Source organism: Pelodiscus sinensis, chromosome 6 (genome assembly GCF_049634645.1).
Source record: "Pelodiscus sinensis isolate JC-2024 chromosome 6, ASM4963464v1, whole genome shotgun sequence".
NCBI classification, from domain to species: domain Eukaryota; kingdom Metazoa; phylum Chordata; order Testudines; family Trionychidae; genus Pelodiscus; species Pelodiscus sinensis.
Genome location: NC_134716.1, coordinates 25,670,643 through 25,683,888, shown reverse-complemented (window position 1 = coordinate 25,683,888; position 13,246 = coordinate 25,670,643). Strand labels below are relative to the sequence as shown.

General features: G+C 37.7%; 1 protein-coding gene across 4 annotated transcripts in view; it reads right to left on the bottom strand.

The window, feature by feature from the left end:
- The window catches only part of PTPRD (protein tyrosine phosphatase receptor type D), a 1,779,541-nt gene that overhangs the window by 1,300,866 nt on the left and 465,429 nt on the right, over positions 1 to 13,246 (bottom strand). For all 4 annotated transcript variants that reach the window (XM_075931585.1, XM_075931599.1, XM_075931586.1 and 1 more), the window contains exon 4: positions 6,245 to 6,351. The gene's annotated coding sequence lies outside the window, so the exon portion shown is untranslated. The remainder of the gene's footprint in view (positions 1 to 6,244; positions 6,352 to 13,246) is intronic.

The window sequence follows — 13,246 nt, the reverse complement described above, 5'->3', positions numbered from 1 at the left end:
ATCTCCCATCCCCAATTAGCTTTCTGGCGCCCTCAGCAACCCAGCTCAGCCATTGCAGCAGTCCAGCTGAGCTGCATGCCAGCTCCCAGCCTTCTGCAGCCCAAGTGAGCTGGGTGTCGTTCCCACTCCCGCCCCCCGCAATGTGCTGAGTTCTTGCCCCCTCTCCCTCCCAGCCTCTGCAGTCAGCTGGGACTTTCTGATTCTGGAACATCTGTGGTCCTTCCGGACCAGGGATCCAGGGATGTTGCCAGATCAGCAAGTTCTGATTTATAGGGGTGTAACCTGTACTGCAAAACTGTTTTGAATTAAACTGTATTTACTTTTTATATTTGTACATGTTAATATTTTAAATGGCATAAGTGTTGGTGTTTGCATGATACACAAAAATTATGTAAAATATTAAGGTTTCAAGGTCAAGAACTCAAGGCTTAAGAAATGCCATAATTTTTGCAACCTTCATTATGGCTATCTTGTGCATTTGCATTATGGTAGTCTTCAGTTACATGAGCACATCCACATACTATTTTTTCCACAGATCCCCTGCTAGGTTAATGCACAGCTATTAAATATTTTGCTTTTTTCCTCAATTGTTCAATGTGTGGCCTGGGACTTATTTACAACAAAGCCTGTTCTGTAGACAGAAATATTAATTTCTTCAAAAACTTTTTTATGGAACCGATCACAACAGTATCCAAGTGCTTCTCAAACATTAATTTATTCCCAAAACCTCTGTGAGGTACTAGGGCAACATTATTCCCATTTTACATATGAGACATGAGGCACAGAATAATTGAAGTATCCACTATTTGTGAGTGCCCAATATGAGACTCCTGCAACTTGATTCTTCAGAATATTTTCTAATTAGCACTTTCAACAGTTTCTTTGACTTCAGTTGCAGCCGTGACTGCTTAGCACTTCTGGAAACCAAGCCCCAGAGTCTTAAATCAGGGATCCAGAAAATTAGGAATGCAACTAATGCCTACCTATGAAATGCTGGTTCAAGTGTCTTGCCTGTAGACACTAATAATACAGCAGGCAAATATTTTATATATCAAATACACACTTATGTATAATACAAAGATAGTCACAATTTGAAAAGATATTTCTATTCAAATGAACTTGATCCCATGTGATAGAGATTTATGGGTTTGATGTTGGTTCAATTAGCAGCTTTGCTCCAGGATTCCTTAGTGGTATTGAGCAAATAACAAGCTATAAAATAAGTTATGAACACTTTCTTTCTCTTGCCATTAGCTTTTCTTGTCTAGGTTGTGAGTTGTCAGGGGACGGGAACTGTCTCTTACTATGTGCTTGAACAGTACCCAGCACAATACAGACCTTATCTCCATTTGTAGCCAGACAGACCAACCCCCCATCTCATCCATCTCTCTGAGGTTCCTGAAGCATACAGGACAGAGAAGGAGCAATAATATCAGCATAGTCTATGCTGGCTCATCTGATCCTGAGGAGCTGAAAACAGATATGTGGAGAGAGAGCGATTAAGTCAATAAGCTGGCCTCGAGGCTGCGAGAACTGCCCCGGCTGGCACCCATGTTGATTCGAACACACACACAGTCCCTGGGAGAGGAATTTCCCACTGAGAAAAGAATCCCCAGTAATTCCAATTTAGTTATCTCGCTTACAAGTGTAAATTAAGTTCACAACTCCCTTGTAAGAACTGGTCTCACAAAAGACAGACCAGCCCCATTTGGCATGACAGATAAGAAAGAGAAATACGTGACCCAAAATGGGTATAAAAGATGGGTCCAGCACACACTCACTTTGAGTGTCATTCTACCCTCTACCTGCTGGTCAGGTTAGGTGTTTGACCTCCCGAGGTTCTATGGGGACGCCCACCTCCTATTTTCGTCTTTCCTAGGAATTGAGGGACCGGCCCTGGCCTGACATGCTGGAGTCGAGAGGCACAGAAGGGGGTAAAAATTGTACCTGGATGTGGTCCTCTGTTTTAAGTGTACACATAGAAAGAGTAAGCTGTTACTTGGTACTATTATTTCTATTTTTCTATCTTTATCTTCTTTGTAACCATTTTTAAGATCTATATTTTGCTAGTAGTTAAGAAATAGAGCAATAGCCATTGTAACCATATCATTTATAAGCTTCCTCAAAAAACCTGTAACTGTTTAAGTTAAGTTTTAACCTGACTCCTTCAGTTGCTGTAACAGAACCAGGCACAATTTAAAAAGAACTTCAGCTGGTCATTAGGGACAGTATAGGAAGAGCTTGGGCGTTTGGATTTGTGTCACGCCCAGGTGGCAAAATCCTTTGGGGCACTTCTCAGCCTTCCCCAAGGCTGCCCGCTGCGAAGGAATTACGAATTCTAGCAGCTGAAATCTGAAGTGTAATAAGCTCTTCCTATAAACTTGGGGCGTCTGAGAGCCTGTTGGCTGCCCTCTGCGACGGGACCCCGGTCCTAGCAGTAAAGTCACAGACGTTAAACTATTTTTCGGGGCGCCCTCCAGCCTCCTAGGCTGCCCACTGCAACGAGACTTTGTGTCTCAGCAGTTGAAGACTTGGGTGTAACACACACGCACACACTGCCCTGACCGTCGGCTGACACCATTGGGACATCTAAGAGCTACTGCAGTTTTGTTGAGATGTTCTCTTCAAGACAGATGTAAGCTTGTAAACACTATTCACTGCATATAGGTTTGGTGGGGAGCATATTCTAAGAATTCTGGCCCCTCGTTCTTGTCATTCTGAAATGACCTTTTGGATGAAACTTGAAATACTAGGCAAGAGAATAATTAATTTCCTTGTTCTCAATGGGCCTAATTTTTTTCATAACAGATTTTATCCTAAGTATTATCACATTCTAGATCAATTTTGTCAAATAGTCTGCCCAACTTATTTCCTTATGAGGGGAAAAGTTCACAACATATCAGTGAACTGGAAAGCTAATTTAAAAGTGATCATGAAGTACCAATAATGATATGCACATGGCTGCCTCTAATGCTGGTCTGGAGCAGGTTACAATATCTATAACAAACTTAGTTTCAGGTCCTTCACTTTCCATTCTCTTTAATTCTCTCATTTTTTAATTTTAATTTTAGTTTGTAGTTCTCTTTAAATTTAAGTAAATCACACTTCTCAGGAAGATTCACACTGTTGCCCAATATGAAATGGGATAGTTTATTTCTATTATATAAGCATATCTAAATAACTTAGCTTTGCTCTTCCTGAAATCTCATGACACCTAGGTCTCTGAGTTACTACAAGGTTATTCTCTTGAATTAGGTCTCCCTGAGGGATATGCATTCCAGTACATCAGTGGTCTCTTGAATAGAGCAAACAAGAGGGTGCTGTGAATTCTGGGTTCTGCTTCCAAATCTACCGATGAGCCTGTGTAACCTAGAGTATTTACACAGCTGTAATATGGATATATTATTACTCATCTATCACAGAGGATTGATGTCATTACTTGTCCCTGAAAACTAGACAATATTCCTTAAAAGGTCAGATATGAAGCATATTTTGGTATTCTGTATATGCAACTCTTGAATGACAGGCACTTTTCCATGTATAATCAGAAGGAAGAAAAAATTACATTAATTGAATATGTTTGCAAAGATTTACTCCGCTCTTCCTACAACTCTCTCCTTATAAAGATTATTCCCTCCTCAGGCATCATTAGGATACCATCTCAGTTTGCCAGACTATGCAAAGGTTGGTTTGAGCATTATGTTCACAAAATTAAATACTGTAGCCCTTAAGCTTGAGACTGTCACTATGCATACAGTTTTGAAGACCATAGTAGGGTCATAACACTTCAATAGAAACTGAAGGTGACTTTGCAGAATATGTAATTTAAATATAAATATGTAACCAGAACAGGGAAAATGTCCTTTGAAATATCGGATACCCTGGAACACAAGTATGACTCCAATTTCAAGGTGCAACTAATTAAAGGAAATGATCAACCATCAGAGTGAATGCCAATATTGCATAAAACATACCACTTCAAACAAAAGCCATCATATGTAACAACCAGCATCTCACAGTCCTCATCTTTGCAAATTACCTCATGACATTAGCTTAATAAAACATAAAATCTATTAATAATGATCTTTTAAAATAGCCAATTAGAAGACTGTTTAAAACTGTACAAAACCTCTTGATCTTTTGCATAACAGAGAAATAGAGTGTATGAACTCAATATCACAGCCCAGTATCATGAATAATCTTTCCTATTCACATATCAGCTGTCCCTCAAGGCAACTTTAAAAGTAAGTAGTGTCAAAAACGTCATGGGGATCCATTACATCTAATATGTAGCAAAATAGGGTATGGCTTTAAAAAAAACCAAAGAACACCACCTCTTCCCCCAACCAACCTAACTCTCTACTTCAATCAAGAACAAACTGCATTAAGTTATTTTCTTCTCTATGCATCACCAGATAAAGAAACCTCAAAGCAGAAAAACACATTTCCCTCCCTGAGTTTGAAACACTTCAAAGATTAATTGTTTTTTATTTACAACACTACATACATAATTATGAGTTAAGGTCAATTTCCCATGGCTAGTTGTGGAGCAAAAGTGTAACACACCTTTAACTCTACCGTCATGCTTAATAGTCAGGTGAAACATTGCCAAGTTACAGGAAATCCAGAATTAAAAACAACCGGAGACTGCAATTCAGCTCCCTCCATTAGACTGATTACCTGCAAGCACTTCTGACAAGATATATTTTCAAGACCATCCAAACAGTTAAGGATTAAAACATGCTGAGCTTTGAGTGTATTTAGTAATATCTTCAGTGCTGACATTCAATTATGCTATTAATATTTTCTTATTTCACCCTTTAAAATAGTATCTGAACACCTTCTGGAATTTATTTTATTTAGTTGGAAAGTTTATCCATTGGTAACCTTCAGCAATTTAACAGATCCTCTAGGAACTTTTTACTCTTTTAATTGCATTATATTGCCCTGGGGATTTAGAGGTAGTGTTAAGAAACAGAAGAAACCAGCACTATTACTTTAACTAATCTGATTTTTCCTCTTTCTATGAGCACCTACTGGCAACAGCTTCTCTTGGGATCATTTGAAACTTACACTTACTGAACATTAGACAAATCCATATTTAAAGGTGGTCTGAAAGCAGTACATGGTGTAATTTTTAAAATCGGTAGATCCACCAACTGCTTTAAGAAACTAAATAAAACGGTTTTGGGGTTTTTTACTACCTTCCTCCCCTCCCCCGGATTGTGACATTAATCTAGAAGACTAAATGTTTTTATTCCTCTCAAACAAGGTCAATTTTTCTGTTGTTTAGAATATCCCCCATAAATGTCATCTCTTTTTCCAGTGTTCTCCCACTCCAAATGCACTAACATTGCTAGGAAAGTTCATAACAATATGCCCATTTCTGACAAGCCTGATTTGTGGAGGCCCCATACAGGAAGGGTATCATTGGAGGCATCGGTTGTCTTAGTGTGTCCTTCCTGTGCTAAATTCCTCTATTTCCTTCTCTTTGTTTCCTTAAAAATGCATTTAGAAAGCAGCAGGTACAACTGTTCCACCCTGCCTTGCACTAAGGAGGTCAATGATTAAAGTGAATCCTTTTGCAGAGTCAAGATTTTTCAAATTCCAGACATTAGCTCTGTATTCTTTTGATAACAAAGTTTCTTAGTGTTTTGATGATATTTCAAAATGATAGAGTTGGTTCATTTTCACCCAATATTTCATCAAGATATGAACGTTGAACAATGATTTCCAAGGAAGTCACAGGATTTTTAAATTAGCTTGAAATTAAACTCCAAAATAATGTGTGTTCCTTTAAAAACAAACTATGCAAACAGGCAGTTTGTATATCTATGTTTATCTTTCTCACAGACAGATTCTATTATATGCCTATGATATATTCATGGTGCACCAGATGATATGCTGTACTATCCATAAATGTTTATGTTTAAATATTTTCATATTTTAGGTTTTAAAAATAGCTGGGCATTGTCTTAGCTGAGTACTTATATTCATCATAAAGTGGTGTCACTAATTTTCTAAAAAGCCATTAATATAATATTAATATAATCCTAGCAAGTACGCTTTTTTTTTTAAGATAACCTTATGCAGCTTAAAACTGAACCAGTCTAAATTACTAGACAGATAAAGGCATTTTTCAGCACATTATTAACTGAATTTTTAATTGTTTTGTTTCTATAAATCAGTATACTTTGTACATTAAGTTTTAAATGAACCTCCAAATTTTTAAGACTTTGTCTACCTGGAGTTGAGGCTGATCAATTCTTCCAATGCTGGCACCAACATTCTGTCAGTCAAACACTTAATTAGTTTACCATAGGCCAGGAAAGCAGTTTTCTTTTATTCCGCCTGGAAAAAAATATTGGGTCCGTCAATTTTTTCATAATCTTTTAAGCATAATAAAATAATTCATTATGTTATCTTTGTCATATTAGGGATACATCAGAACATTCACACAAAGGACTGAAGCATAACCCATTCGACTCTGTGACTTACTCCTAAATTTGTAATACAGCATCTGTAAAAGTGAATAGGACCATCTATACTTTATTTATTTGACAATTCTCTAATTATCTATATTAAATTCTGAATTATATTCATTTATTACAATTCAATCAATGAAGGGATATATTCATGTAAGGTAGTCATTTCTAAAAACTGGCATTGAAATTTGCTAAATCAGAACATCCAACAGTGGAAAATGAAATACATTTTAGATGACTTAAGATTCAGAGTTGTATTGTAGTAGGAAAGAGAGCTTAAAGTTGCTTTTGAATTAAATCTTACATTACTGATCACTGTTTTCTTGTCTTACTATTAACTAGTAAAAAATACAGAGATTGCAGAATTATGAACTACTGATCTATTGTTGATTTTTAAAACTGAAAGGAAAGTAGTTGATTATTGCTGGGTTTCACTGATATGAAAAATCTCAGTCACCACAATAGAATCCAATTATGTTTCTAAATGAATACAAAGTGAAATGTAAAACAATGCAAAGGCTATATCTTTTTATTTTCATTTTGAAAATCAATTTTGATGTAATAACCAGATAACAAGCTTTTTTTGAAAAATACATACACTCTTCATTAGATCTAAATATGTTGCAATATACTCATTCATATCAATTTCATTATATACTATTGTCTGCAAGAAGATACCTCTATGGTTTAAACAAGGAACAAAACCATACAGTCTCACTAATCTGTCATATCCTAGCTCCCAATTCTATTAAAAACAGAGTGCATGATCTCTCACAAACTCACTATCTCAAAAGAATGGCTTTATAGTATTATTGTATGCTATGATAATTAAGAGGGTATGTAAGCAAGATTCAGAAAAATCATAAGTATCTCAAAAACATGGAGATATTTATACATCAGAGTTGTGTGTTTCTAGGGGGATGCAGTTAATAGATGGAAATATATGAGGCAATAAGGCCAAGTATGGCTACTGATACAGATAGTCTCCAAAACACAATAAAAATATATTGGGCAAAGAGTCACTACAAGTTTGACAAGGCTATGAGCTTCCAGATACTGTGGAACTAGCTGAGAGAATTACACTGTTATGTTACATTTTGATTAAACAAAGACTGTGCATGGCTCGCTAACTACAAAAGCAGCTCCTCCTCTCTTGGAATTCACACCTTCAGATCAGCTACTAGAAGTGGGCCTCATCCTCCCTGATTGGATCCACCTCGTCATCTCCAGCCTGATTCTGGCCTGCATATTTATACCTGCCTCTGGAAATTTCCAATTCATGCATCTGACGAAGTGGGTCTTTGCCCACGAAAGCTTATGCTCCTACACTTCAGTTAGTCTGTAAGGTGCCGCAGGATTCCTCGCCGCTTTTGCAGATTCAGACTAACACGGTTACCCCTCTGATACTTGACTGTTATGTTACATTCTAATAGTATTTTCATAAAGAATGAACCACTTACTTAATTCCAGACAAAATACATGTTAAAGTGGAATTAAGGATGTGAGTACATATAAATAATTTACGGCAAAATACATTAGCGTTGTTGTGATTACCCATACTCCAATCATCATAAACCCAGGGAATTCAATGTTAAATTCAGATGTCAAGTAAATCCAAAGATGATAAAGTATGAAAATTGAGTTAGGGTACCAAAATCTCCTCTGTAGTATCACTATGCACTATCCATATGATTACAAATAAGGTTTGTTAGTGTTCATGGTCCCAGATTAGTTTCAACTGAATTTTTAGATGAATATTCAATTTGTTTCTCTCTCTTCTTTCATAGCATAAATTCTCATCAAATTCATTCTACGGTCAAGATGTTAATATTCTCCCTAAGCTTATAAGACTATTTTTCATGTAAAGCAAAAAAGAGCTTGAGCCCATTTTAAGTGTAAAGTTTAATTCACCTTAACTATGCAGCCACAATTAGATACTCCATGATGCATGGTCATTATTGATGACAGAAATAGGAAATTAATATCGAATACAGCTAATGATAACACCTACCCTTTGAAAAAATTCACATGATCAAAACTCACCCCCTCAGATGAGCTTTGACTAAAGACATCCAGAGAATATTAGAAAGTATGAATATCAGTTCTTAGAATTAAAACTGTTCCAAAAGGAATATAACAATGACATTTCCGTGACATTTTTCATAGAATCATAGGACTGGAATGGACCTCGAGAGGTCATCGAGTCCAGGCCCCCACCCTCAAGGCAGGACCAAACTCCGTCTACACCATCCCTGACAGATGTCTATCTAACCTGTTCTTAAATATCTCCAGAGAGGGAGATTCCACCACCTCCCTTGGCAATTTATTCCAATATTTGACCACCCTGACAGTTAGGAATTTTTTCCTAATGTCCAATCTAAACCTCCCCTGCTGCACTTTAAGCCCATTACTCCTTGTCCTGTCCTCAGAAACCAAGAGGAACAAATTTTCGCCTTCCTCCTTGTGACACCCTTTTAGATATTTGAAATCGCTATCATGTCCCCCCTTAATCTTCTTTTTTCCAAACTAAACAAGCCCAGTTCATGAAGCCTGGCTTCATAGGTCATGTTCTCTAAACCTTTAATCATTCTTGTCGCTCTTCTCTGTACCCTTTCCAATTTCTCCACATCTTTCTTGAAATGTGGCGCCCAGAACTGGACACAGTACTCCAGCTGAGGCCTAACTAGTGCAGAGTAGAGCGGCAGAATGACTTCACGAGTTTTGCTTACAACACACCTGTTGATACAACCTAGAATCATATTTGCTTTTTTTTGCAACAGCATCACACTGTTGACTCATATTCAACTTGTGGTCCACTATGACCCCTAGATCCCTTTCCGCCATGCTCCTTCCTAGACAGTCGCTTCCCAACTTGTATGTATGGAACTGATTGTTCCTTCCTAAGTGGAGCACTTTGCATTTCTCTTTATTAAACCTCATCCTGTTTACCTCTGACAATTTCTCTAACTTGCTAAGGTCATTTTGAATTATGTCCCTATCCTCCAAAGAAGTTGCAACCCCACCCAGTTTGGTATCATCTGCAAACTTAATAAGCGTACTCTCTATCCCAATATCTACATCATTGATGAAGATATTGAACAGTACGGGTCCCAGAACAGACCCTTGAGGAACTCCACTTGTTATCCCTTTCCAGCAGGATTTAGCACCGTTAACAACAACTCTCTGATTACGGTTATCCAGCCAATTATGCACCCACCTTATCGTGGCCCTATCTAAGTTATAGTTGCCTAGTTTATCAATAAGAATATCATGCGAGACCGTATCAAATGCCTTACTAAAGTCTAGGTATATGACATCCACCGCTTCTCCCTTATCCACAAGGCTCGTTATCCTGTCAAAGAAAGCTATCAGATTAGTTTGGCATGACTTGTTCTTCACAAACCCATGCTGGCTATTCCCTATCACTTTATTACCTTCCAAGTGTTTGCATATGATTTCCTTAATTACCTGCTCCATTATCTTCCCTGGGACAGACGTTAAACTGACCGGTCTGTAGTTTCCTGGGTTGTTCTTATTCCCCTTTTTTTAGATGGGCACAATATTTGCCCTTTTCCAGTCTTCTGGAATCTCCCCTGTCTGCCATGATTTTTCAAAGATCATAGCTAAAGGCTCAGATACCTCCTCTATCAGTTCCTTGAGTATCCTGGGATGCATTTCATCAGGACCTGGTGACTTGCTGACATCTAACTTTCCTAAGTGATTTTTAACTTGTTCTTTGTGTATCCTATCTTCTAAACTTACCCTCTCTCTGCTTGTATTCACTACGTTAGGCACACCTCCAGACTTCTCGGTGAAGACCGAAACAAAGAAGTCATTGAGCATCTCCGCCATTTCCAAGTTTCCTGTTACTGCTTCTCCCTCCTCACTAAGCAGTGGGCCTACCCTGTCCTTGGTCTTCCTCTTGCTTTTAATGTATTTATAAAAGGTCTTCTTGTTTCCCTTTATGCCTGTAGCTAGTTTGATCTCATTTTGTGCCTTTGCCTTTCTAATCTTGCCCCTGCATTCCCGTGTTGCTTGCCTATATTCATCCTTTGTTATTTGTCCTAGTTTCCATTTTTTATATGACTCCTTTTTTATTTTGAGATCATGCAAGAGCTCCTTGTTAAGCCAAGCTGGTCTTTTGCCATATTTTCTATCTTTCCTACACAGTGGAATTGTTTGCTTTGGGGCCCTTAACAACGTCCCTTTGAAATACTTCCAACTCTCCTCAGTAGTTTTTCCCTTCAGTCTTGCTTCCCATGGGAGCTTACCTACAAGTTCTCTGAGCTTATCAAAATCTGCCTTCCTGAAATCCATTACCTCAATTTTCCTATCTAGCTTGCTGATCAGTGGGTTCCTGACAATATCACAGACATTTAACATAATCCTATAAAATTAACATAACATAATTTCCTAACAACTGAAAATCACATTCCCATCCTAATGCATCTGACCATATATAAACGGCGAAATTCTTCTCTGATACACAGTGAATTAATATAATTGTATGGGAAGCGAAGCCCACATTCAAAGAGGTGTGGGGCACATGCAACTTCTGTCTATTTAAAACTGAACTTCATCAGGCTTTCATGAAGCCATTCTCTTTCAAAACTCTTTTCCCCCTCATTTCAGTTTTCAGTGGCAGTTGCAGATATGAGGGATTTCCAGGAATAACCTTATGTTAGGATAAATTTTGCTTAATAGGCCTTCAAATTAAAACACAAATTAGCATCTGAAATTCCCCAAACAAACATAGAAGCACAAGAGAGTTCCACTTGCACCAATGTACATGCTTGCAGATAGGCCCAAGGCTGAGACATCTGATGTTCTCTTTTCACTGCTCCTGGTTTATAGCCCAAAACAAGCTCTTTGGCTCCCAAGCTCACAGATGTTCCACAATCCTCCTGAATGGCAGAGCTGATCTGACTTAATTAAACTTCTCCATTCTCTCGGAACCCCTTTTCTCTTCTTTGATTGTTTGTGTTCCATCTCATTCACTCACTCCTTGAATTCCCTGTGTTCTCTCTTTATCCCCTCCCCTCTTCCTAGCTCTCCTCACATTCACCGTCATTCTCTCTCCTCCATTCTTAGCTTATTTTTTCTCCTACCCTCAGGAGAGCCACAAAGATTATTGCCATCTGCCTGGAACTGAGGCTAGTGATTTGGTTTTTCTCTTTGTGATAGGGATGCTGTTGGATCAAAGATACCAATGCCAGAACTCAACACTTGTCAACCGGGAGAATATATCACTTCAGTTCCTAAATGAATGAGCTAGTAAACATAAAGCTTTAGGATGTCTCCTACCTATATTCGCTATTCTAAGAACATAGTAACTCTATTTCTTGCACACTGAGATGCTCCTGCCATGTGGGCTAAACCCCATTTTTATTTTCTGGGTGAAAAACATCAACAAGGGCCCTGACTGCTAGATGCCTGTACAGTTAGAAGTACAAGATGCAGCAGGGAAGTTAATATTTACACACATTCTTCAGAACACCATGTGGTTCCATACTCAAAGTTGACTCTCATGCTCATCACTGATAGCAACCAGACACAAGGAAAGGGACCAAGAACACAGCTGTTAGACTTTAGCAGCACCAAGTTATTTCCTGTCAAATAATCTTAAATCCTGCCTTAGTTATCACTGAAATAATGCAACACTGATCATGCTCTTCTAATAAATGTTAACATGACTTTCGTAGGATTATGAAGACACACAAGTAGGTGCAACCGAAAAGACCGAGAGGAGACATAATAGTTTTTAAGTACATAAAAGGGTTGTATTCTCCAAAGTGTTTAGGTGCCTCAGTTGCAGCCTAGCACCCCATTTTGCTAGGCACTGTACAAACACAGATACAAAGCAATGTAGAGTAAAATTATGGTGATTTACATGAGCTAAGAAATTGACCCTCTGTGATGTAAGTTTACAGCACTCCTGTAATACAAATGAAATTCTCTTCACATTGTCTTTCATGCAGCGTACTTGGAGAATGACCCAGTATAATACTCTTGGCTCTTCTAACACTTGTCAGGAGATTTGAGCATCTCTGAGATTGCCACCAAACAGCCAAAAATGTTCTTTACTAACTTCCGGACAAGCAATTCCAACACTCAAACATGCTTTTTATGTGGAACACCTATGAAAATTTTCTTCAAAAAAATTATTGTCAGACTAACAAAAACAACCAAGAGGTTGTGGCACACCTGCAAGTTGTTCACGGAACACCAGTGTTCCACAGAACATAGTTTAAGAAACACTACTCTACATTATAACTTTTATTCATGTTTGCAGTCTGTTAGTAATAAAGCTGACTCTCAATACACACCAGGATTAATATCCAGTTAATCATTCAAAGTCTGTGAACTTATACCATGTCTTTAAGACTTTCCTTACTGAGATGCTATTTTCATGTTATTTCACTCCTACCCTAGAATTTTAGATGATGGTGTTTCCTTGAGATTTTTTTCTAACCTTGTTTCCTATATTTAGTTGAAAGTGAAGTATCACATCACTTATCTTTGAAGCTTCATTCATAATCATTAAAAAAAAAGAATATACTATTAAGCCTCTGTAATCCTTAAGCATTTTTCTAGACTTGTCTTTTGAAGTTCTGTACCAGTAATGTCATAAATCACTAAACTTACAAAAGCAATAAAGGTTTTAAAATACAATTTACATGTTTCAAGCCTTCAACACCATATTCTAGTTTCTAAATGTAAAGATGGGTGCTGACATTTTTAAAACTGAAAAAATAGGTAAA